Genomic DNA, 9,952 nt, shown 5'->3' with positions numbered 1-9,952 from the left:
AAAAAAATTTATTTTTCCTAAAAAAAGACTGTTTTTTTTGGTTGGTTTGTTTTTGTTTTTTGTTTTTTTGGTTAATGCAGTAATCAGTGTTTGCATCTTTACCACCCTGTAAATACTGTCCCTTAATTTTTACCATTAGCTGTGTCGTCCACCTAAACTTCTCCATCCCACATACTCTTCCTCTCAATGGGGTTACATCCACCTTCCTGGGTCCATGTCTTTTTTTTTTTTAATAGACAGAGTCTTGCTCTGTCTCCCAGACTGGAGTGCGGTGGCATGATCTCAGCTCACTGCAACCTCCACCTCCTGGATTCAAGTGATTCTCCTGCCTCAGCCTCCTGCATAGCTGGGATTACAGGAGCCCACTATCATGCCCTGCTTTTTTTTTTTTTTTTTTTTTTTTTAGTAGAGATGAGGTTTCACCATGTTGGCCAGGCTGATCTCAAACACCTGACCTCGAGTGATCGCCCACCTCAGCCTCCCAAAGTGTGGAATTACAGACGTGAGCCACCACACCTGACCCATGTCTTCTTTATTTACTTTTTCCTTTATTGGAATTTGCAATCCACAGGTAACTTCCCAAAAAAGAATACATGGAGAGGAATTTTTCTGAGTCCTTTACATACCTGAAAATATTTTTATTCCACTCCCAAGATTGATTAAATTTTGACTAGACCTAGAATTCTGGGTTGAATATCATCTAACAACATTTTCAAGCTCTTTCTCTATAGTTTCAGAATGCAGTGTGGCTGTTGAGAAGTTCGATGCCATTTTGATACTTTCTTGTCTCATTCATTATATGGGCATTCTGTGGGCCTCTTTAGTTCTGGAAATGTCTGTATGATTGAGTTGACAATTTCCTCTCCATTTCTTGCTCATCACTTTGTGGAACTCATTACTGGTTGGATGTTCTTTCTACCTTCTAGAATGAAACACCACAGCTCTCAACTTTCTCTCCGGCTTCCCTCTGCTATTTTGTTGTACATTTCAAAATATTCCTTTCTCACCATTTTTCTAATGATTTTTATTATTCATTTATTTATTTTGAGACAGAGTCTCACTGTGTTGCCCAGAATATAGTGCAGTGGCGTGATCTCGGCTCACTGCAACCTCTGCCTCCAGGGTTCAAGCCATTCTCCTGCCTCAGCCTCCTGAGTAGCTGGACTACTGGTGTGTGCCACCACGCCCAGATAATCTTTGTATTTTTAGTAGAGATGGAGTTTTACCATGTTGGCCAGGATAGTCTCGAACTCCTGACCTCAAATGATCCGCCCACCTCAGCCTCCCAAAGTGCTGGGATTACAGGTGTGAGCCACCACATCCGGCCATTTATTCAAATGATTTTTAAATGTGAACAATGATGTTTTAAATTGCAACTGTCTCTTTTTATTCTCTCAATTTTCATTTCTTTCTTCCCCTTTCTGGTTCTATTTGTATTTTCTTTCTTTCTGGAGGCTTTCCTCAAATGTCCTGGCAATCCTTGGCAGCTGTAGGAGTCAGCTCTGGCTGCCATAACCAAGTCCCACAGACTGGGCGGCTTAGATGACGGACATGATTTTCCCACAGTTGTGGAGGCCGGAGTCGGCATCCAGGTGCCGGCAGGTTTGGTTTCCCGAGGCCTTTCTTCGGGGCTTGCAGGTGGCTGCCTTCCCGCTGCACACTCACAGGGTCTTTTCTCTGCGCAGGCACCTGCCTGGGCCCTCAGCCTGTTCCCATAAGGGCACCGGTCCTGTTACCTCATATAACCATAATCCCCTCCTTAAAAGCTGTCTCCAAATACAGTCACATTGGGGCTTGGTGCTTCCACATATGAGTTGCTGGGGGACACGGTTCTGGCCATAACAGCATTCAATTCTGATATGGTTCGGCTGTGTCTCCACCCAAATCTCATCTGGAATTCCCACGGGTTGTGGGAGGAACCCAATGGTAGGTAATTGACTCATGGGGGCAGGTCTTTCCCATGCTGTTCTCGTGAGAGTGAGTAAGTCCCACGAGATCTGAGGGCTGTGTCCGGGAATTTCCCTGCAAGCCCTCTCTGCCTGCTGCCATCCGTGAAGGTGTGACTTGCTCCTCCTTGCCTTCCACCCTGATTGTGAGGCCTCCTCAGCCACGTGGAACTGTAAGTCCATTAAACTCTTTTTCCTGAATAAATTACCCAACCTTGGGTATGTCTTTATCAGCAGCGTGAATACAGCTTCCAATCCCAAAGCGAGATGCCAGCCAGCTGATTGGAATCGCAGGGTGTCGGGCCGACCTTGGCCACAGGTGTGCCGTCTTCAGGGGGACAGCCCAGGCAGCCGGCGGCCTTAGTGGGAGCTCTTACATTTCAGCATGCGGAGGTCTTTTCTCTGGGCCCTGTCTTCTCATCCCAGAATGATTCTCCTATCTCCCACCTCAAACGCAGCAACCTGGCTGCTGGGATCCTATGTGGGAGGAGGGAAAGCGGACGGACGGACTCAGACCCTCCACATCCACACATTCTAAGTGACACTCCTGGTTTTAGCCCCAAGTTTTCCATGTAGAGGCTCAGCCTCTACCGTTCTATTTCTCCAGAGAAGAAACCACTCTGACTCCTGCCTGGATTTTGCTGTGCATGGCTGGGCGAAGAGAGCTGACTCCTGAATACTAACAGGTGGCCTTCCCCAAGCCCGCAGCCATGTGCGCACTGACTCACTAGGGGCCCCAAGCCCCAGGCTGCTCCAAGGTCAGCAAACTTGTTTCCACATTGGAGTCTTCTGTCTTTCCAAATTGTTACCACGCGTCCCATAACTTTCTCTCCTCCAAACGTGTTAAAATCTCACATGCATCGATGTTCCCTCTAACCACTCTCTTTTCCCATAAGAGTTTTTAGCTTTATTCGTACTCACAATTGAGTCAAGAGGGAGAGAAGACACACACATATAAAATCTATCATCTTTAAAGGAAACCTCTCAAGGCTTTCTTCTTTATTTTATTATTATTCTTTTAAGACAGTCTCACTCCATCGCCAGGTGCCACGCTGGAGTGCAGTGGCGCGATCTCTGCTCCCTGCAACCTCTGCCTCCCGGGTTCAGGCAATTCTCCTGCCTCAGCCTCCCGAGTAGCTGGGACTACATGCGCACGCCACCACGCCCAGCTAATTTTTCTATTTTTAGTAGAGATGGGGTTTCATCATGTTGGCCAGGATGGTCCCAATCTCTTGACCTCGTGATCCGCCCGCCTCGGCCTCCCACAGTGCTGGGATTATAGGCATGAGCCACCGTACCTGGCCTTTCTTCTTTATTTTTAAGATAAATTACAAACAATTTCAAACCTAAGGAAAATATAGAGAAAAAATCAAGAACACTCAGTGTTCTCATTTATCAAGCTCAATCAAATCACATCATTTTGCCACATTTTCTTCAGAGCTTTAAAAAAAAAAAAAAAATCAGTATTAAGAATAAAATAGGAGGGGCCAGGCGTGGTAGCTCACACTTGTAATCCAAGCACTTTGGAGGCCAAGGCGGGCGGATCACCTGAGGTCGGGAGTTCAAGATCAGCCTGACCAACATGGTGAAATCCCGTCTTGAAAAAAAAAAAAAAAAAAGAATACAATAGGAGGCTGGACATGGTGGCTCACACCTGTAATCCCAACACTTTGGGAGGCTAAGGGCGGCAGAATTGCCTGAGCCTAGGAGTTTGAGGCCAGCCTGGGCAACATAGTGAGACCTTGTCTATAACTATATATATAATTATGTATATATATTAGCCACGTGTGGTGGCATGCGCCTGTGGTCCCAGCTATTCAGGAAGCTGAGGTAGAAGATCACTTGAGCCCAGAAGGTCGAGGCTGCAGTGAGCCATGTTGGTGCCACTGTACTCCAGCCTGGGTGAAGGGAGTGAGACCCTGTCTCAAAAAAAAAAAAAAGGGCAGTACAGTAGGAGTTCTTTATTCTCCTCCCCTCCACCATGGAGGTAATCACTGTTATGTACATTCACTATTATATATATCACTGTTATGTAAATTTGTGTACATCATTTACATGCATGGTTTTGCTACATATTGCTGTACCCATAAATAATTGCACTGCTTTTCATGTTTTCCAAATTTATATCACACCCTACTTGCTTTTTGCTCGTTTTTTAGACTTTCCGGCATTAGTACGCATAGCTCCAGCTGATTCATTGTCATCGTGGAAAGAGTAGCCTCACTTTTTCAGTTTTCCTTTTGAGGGAAACTTCATCTGTGTCTATCTAGTTTTTTCTTTTTCTTTTTTTTTTCTTGTCTTTTTTGAGATGGAGTTTCGCTCTTGTTGCCCAGGCTGGAGTGCAGTGACGCTATCTTGGCTCACTGCAACCTCCGCTTCCCATGTTTAAGGAATTTTCCTGCCTCAGCCTCCCAAGTAGCTGGAATTACAGGCACCTGCCACCATGGCTGGCTAATTTTTTGTATTTTTAGTAGAGACGGGGTTTCACCATGTTGGCCAGGCTGGTCTTGAACTCCTGATCTCAGGTGATCCACCTACCTCAGCCTCTCAGAGTACTGGGATTATAGGCATGAGCCACTGCGCCCAGCCAGTGTCTAGTTTTCATTATGACAAACGTTACCTCAATTCTTGTTCCTGTCTCATGATACATCTCTTTAGATGGGAGCTGCAACTAATGAGAGTCTCTTTAGAATATATTCCTTTTTTTTTTTTAACTTTAGGTTCTGGGGTACATGTGCAGATCATGCAGGATTGTTGCATAGGTACATACATGACAATATGGTTTGCTGCCTCCATCCCTGTCACCTATATCTGGCGTTTCTCCCCATGTTATCCCTCCCCAACTCCCTACCCCCCACTGTCCCTCCCCTAGTCCCCCCAGTAGACCCCAGTGTGTGGTGCTCCCCTCCCTGTGTCCATGTGTTCTCATTGTTCAACACCCACCTATGAGTGAGAACATGCAGTGTTTCATTTTCTCTTCGTGTCAGTTTGCTGAGAATGGTGGTTTCCAGATTCATCCATGTCCCTGCAAAGGACATGAACTCTTCGTTTTTTATGGCTGCACAGTATTCCATGGTGTATATGTGCCACAATTTCCCTGTCCAGTCTATCTTCAATGGGCATTTGGGTTGGTTCCATGTCTTTGCTATTGTAAACAGTGCCACAATGAACATATGTGTGCATGTGACTTTATAATAGAATGATTTATAATCCTCTGGATATATACCCAGTGATGGAATTGCTGGGTCAAATGGAATTTCTATTTCTAGGTCCTTGAGGAATCGCCACACTGTCTTCCACAATGGTTGAACTAATTTACACTCCCACCAACAGTGTAAAAGTGTTCCTATTTCTCCACATCCTCTCCAGCATCTGTTGTCTCCAGATTTTTTAATGATTGCCATTCTAACTGGTGTGAGATGGTGTCTCAATGTAGTTTTGATATGCATTTCTCTAGTGATGATGAGCATTTTTCATATGTTTCTTGGCCTCATGTATGTCTTCTTTTGAAAAGTGTCTATTCATGTCCTTTGCCCACTTTTGAATGGGTTTTTTTTTTTTTCTTGTAAGTCTATTTTAGTTCTTTGTAGATTCTGGATATTAGCCCTTTGTCAGATGGGTAGATTGCAAAAATTTTTTCCCATTCTGTTGGTTGCCGGTGACTCTAATGATCGTTTATTTTGCTGTAGAGAAGCTCTGGAGTTTAATTAGGTCCCGTTTGTCTATTTTCACTTTTGTTGCCAATGCTTTTGGTGTTTTAGTCATGAAGTCCTTGCCTATGCCTATGTCCTGAATGGTTTTGCCTAGGTTTTCTTCTAGGGTTTTTATGGTGTTAGGTCTTATGTTTAAGTCTTTAATCCATCTGGAGTTAATTTTAGTGTAAGGTGTCAGGTTTCTGCTTTCTGCACATGGCTAGCCAGTGTTCCCAACACCATTTATTAAACAGGGAATCCTTTCCCCATTGCTTGCTTTTGTCAGGTTTGTCAAAGATCAGATGGTTGTAGATGTGTGGCATTGCCAAACAGAGACATAGACCAATGGAACAGAACAGAGGCATTGCCACAAAAAAAAAAAAAAAAAAAAGGCACTTCCTCTTCCTGCTGTCTTGTGAAGAAGATGTCTTGCTTTCCTTTCGCCTATTCACCACGATTATAAGTTGCCTGAGGCCTCCCCAGCCTTGCTGAACTCTGGACACATGAAAATATAAATGAAGGACCTTGTAAGCCATGCCAGAGGGCACGCTCTTGAGGCTGGAGAACTTTAGAGCAAGGAGAGATAAAAGACAGTGAGAATAATAACAAAAGGAACATTTTTGTTCCTCAACACACAACCTCTGTTCTGTTCCATTGGTCTATGTCTCTGTTTTGGTACCAGTACCATGCTGTTTTGATTACTGTAGCCTTGTAGTACAGTTTGAAGTCAGGTAGTGTGATGCCTCTAGCTTTGTTCTTTTTGCTTAGGATTGTCGTGGCTATGCGGGCTCTCTTTTGGTTCCATATGAAGTCTAAGGTGGTTTTATCCAGTTCTGTGAAGACAGTCATAGGTAGCTTGATGAGGATAGCATTAAATCTATAAATTACTTTGGGCAGTATGGCCATTTTCACCATATTGATTCTTCCTAACCATGAGCATGGAATGTTTTTCCATCTGTTTGTGTCCTCTTATTTCCTTGAGCAGTGGTTTCTAGTTCTCCTTGAAGAGGTCCTTTATAGCCTTTGTTAGTTGTATTCCTAGGTATTTTATTCTCTTTGTAGCAATTGTTAATGGGAGTTCACTCTTGACTTGACTCTCTTTTAGTCTGTCATTGGTGTATAGGAATGCTTGTGATTTCTGCACATTGATTTTGTATCCTGAGACTTTTCAGAAGTGGCTTACCAGTTTAAGGAGATTTTGGGCTGAGACAATAGGGTCTTCTAAATATACAATCATGTCATCTGCAAATGGAGACAATTTGACTTCCTCCTTTCCTAATTGAATACCCTTTATTTCCTTTCTTGCCTGATTGCTCTGGCTAGAACTTCCAATACTATATTAGGTAGGAGTGGTGAGAGGGGGCATCCTTGTCTAGTGCCAGATTTCACAGGAAACGCTTCCTGTTTTTGCCCATTCAGTATGATATTGCTGTGGGTTTGTCGTAAATAGCTTTTCTTATTTTGAGATATGTTCCATCAATACCTAGTTTATTGAGAGTTTTAGCATAAAGGGCTGTTGAATTTTGTTGAAGGCCTTCTCTGCCTCTGTTGAGATAATCATGTGGTTTTTGTCTTTGGTTCTGTTTATGTGGTGAATTACGTTTATAGACTTGGGTATGTTGAACTAGCCTTGCATCCCCAGGATGAAGCCTACTTGATTGTGATGGATAAGTTTTTGATGTGCTGTTGCAATCAGTTTGCCAATATTTTATTGAAGATTTATGCATCTATATTCATCATGGATATTGGCCTGAAGTTTTCTTTTTTTGTTGAGTCTTTGCCGGGTTTTGGTATCAGGATGATGTTGGTCTCATAAAATGATTTGGGAAGGATTCCCTCTTTTTGGATTGTGTGGAATAGTTTCAGAAAGAGTGGTACCAGTTCCTGTTTGTATGTCTGGTAGAATTCAGCTGTGAACCCGTCTGGACCTGGATTTTTTTTGGTTGGTAGGCTATTAATTGTTGCCTCAACTTCAGCCCTTGTTTTTGGTCTGTTCAGGGTTTCCAGTTCTTCCTGGTTTAGGCTTGGGAGGGTGCAGGTGTCCAGGAATTTATCCATTTCTTCCAGGTTTACTGGTTTATGTGCATAGAGTTGTTTGTAGTAATCTCTGATGATGGTTTGTATTTCTGTGGAATCGGTGGTGATATCCCCTTTATCATTTTTTATTGCATCTATTTGATTCTTCTCTCTTTTCCTTTTTATTAATGTGGCTGGTGGTCTATTTTGTTGATTTTTTTCAAAAAACCAGCTCCTGGATTTATTGATTTTTTGAAGGGTTTTTTGTGTCTCTCTCTCTCCTTCAGTTCTGCTCTGATCTTTCTTGTCCTCTGCTAGCTTTTGAGTTTTTTTGATCTTGCTCCTCTAGCTCTTTCCATTTTGATGATAGGGTGTCGATTTTAGATCTTTCTTTGTTTCTCATGTGGACATTTTCTTTAGGATATATTCCTAAGGATGGAACTGCATATTTTCAACATGACTAGATATTTCCGCAATGATTATACCATTGTGCCTCTCATCAGTGTTAGGCCACAGTACTCCTTGCTCCCTTTCTTTCCAGCGTGTAATATTGTGTGTTTTTACATTTTTAGCAAGCTGCTTGATGTCAAATCAGATTTTTTAGAGACTCATACTCTCACTCCAAGATGGATTGGGCATGGATAAGGGATGAGTAAGCCTTCTTTGACGTTATTTTCTGTATGTACAGGAGTATGGGCCAATGACTTGAAATGACACTGTATGTTTTATAAGCATGTTGTACATTTTGATATTAAGTAATCTTGGGAATATCAGTTTTAGGAGTTTGTGTTAATAGAAATAAGGACACACTTTATGTGATAAGAACAATGAAAATGATTGTTTTTGAAACACTAAAAATGGAATTTAAGCCAAGTAGATAGATGATCTACCAACCATCAGAATATCTAATACTGCTTCTCTTAAATCATTCTGATTTAGGAAATTGAAAAACGGACTTTTGAAAATGCTAGGTTTATGATGAGAAATGCCATAAGTCGATGTTTATTCTATGGGTCCTTGACATTTGGGATCTGGACAGCTCTGTTATTCATATATTTGTACCATAATCATGTGAGCAACCAGCAGAAGGAAAGCCATGAGCCTCTGTCAGCTTGGTCCCCTGGGAAAAAAGTACATCAGCTAATTATCTATGGCTCAGAGCAAATACCAAAACCACATGTAATAATCAAAATCACTGATAAAGATAAAGCAAATTCTATGTTGGGTAAGTATTTTGATTTTTTTCTGTTAGCCATTTTAAGGGGAAAATATACTACAATATTTAATATTTGGAAGAGTATGAGAATATCCTTTTTCAAGCTATAAAAAAAGTAATAAATTATTTTATATATGTGTATATTGATATTTAGAAAATAATAAAAGAAATATGCATGTATTTACCACTTATATTTATCATTTTAAATATAGTTTGCTATGTTTGCTTCAGATAGCTTTCTGTTTTTCCAAGAAATAAGTTGTAATAGTACAGTAAAAACTCTACCTCTGGCCGGGCATGGTGGCTCACACCTGTAATTCCAACGCTTTGGGAGGCCGGGATGGGCAGATCACGAGGTCAGGAGATCAAGACCACCCTGGCTAACATGGTGAAACCCCATCTCTACTAAAAATACAAAAATTAGCTGGGTGTGGTGGTGGGCGCCTGTAGTCCCAGCTACTCGGGAGGCTGAGGCATGAGAATTGCTTGAACCCAGGAGGTGGAGATTTCAGTGAGCAGAGATCGCACCACTGCACTCCAGCCTGGGTGACAGTGTGAGACTCCATCTCAAAATAAATAAATAAATAAATAAAATACAAATATAAAGACCCAGTTTAACAAAATAAACCCTAAGAAAGATGAAGAAAATAAGAGAAGAAATTAAAGCCTTAACATATAGTCCTACATTTCTGTGGATCCGTGCTCTGAACGGCCCTCCCATTAAATGACCAGGTAGGTGTTGGCCTGAAACTCTACCTAAGCACTACTCTAGCGTGTGACACACGACAGCCCCTTTGCAGTTCTCCTGCTCATTTCCCCGAGGTCACACCCTAAGTCTGGCTCTCAGTCTTACCACTCGGATGGTGACAGAAAGCAGAGAAACAGCAAACCAAGGATGAGTGCCAGGGGGACAGTGTTGCTTTCTGGGACCTGAGTAGAGCCTGATTATATGCCAAGTGAAACAAGTATTGGGGTGGCCGAACTGTTCCCCAACGTAGCTGGGCCACTTTCTATGAGCGTATGAGAACCCCATTTCCTCTGGATCTTTGCCAACACTTGACATGATCCAATGTTTTCATTTT

This window comes from Aotus nancymaae, unplaced genomic scaffold (genome assembly GCF_030222135.1).
Source record: "Aotus nancymaae isolate 86718 unplaced genomic scaffold, 86718_ANA_hifiasm-v0.15.2.pri h1tg000002l, whole genome shotgun sequence".
Taxonomy (NCBI): Eukaryota; Metazoa; Chordata; class Mammalia; order Primates; family Aotidae; genus Aotus; species Aotus nancymaae.
Note: the sequence above shows the minus strand (reverse complement) of the source record.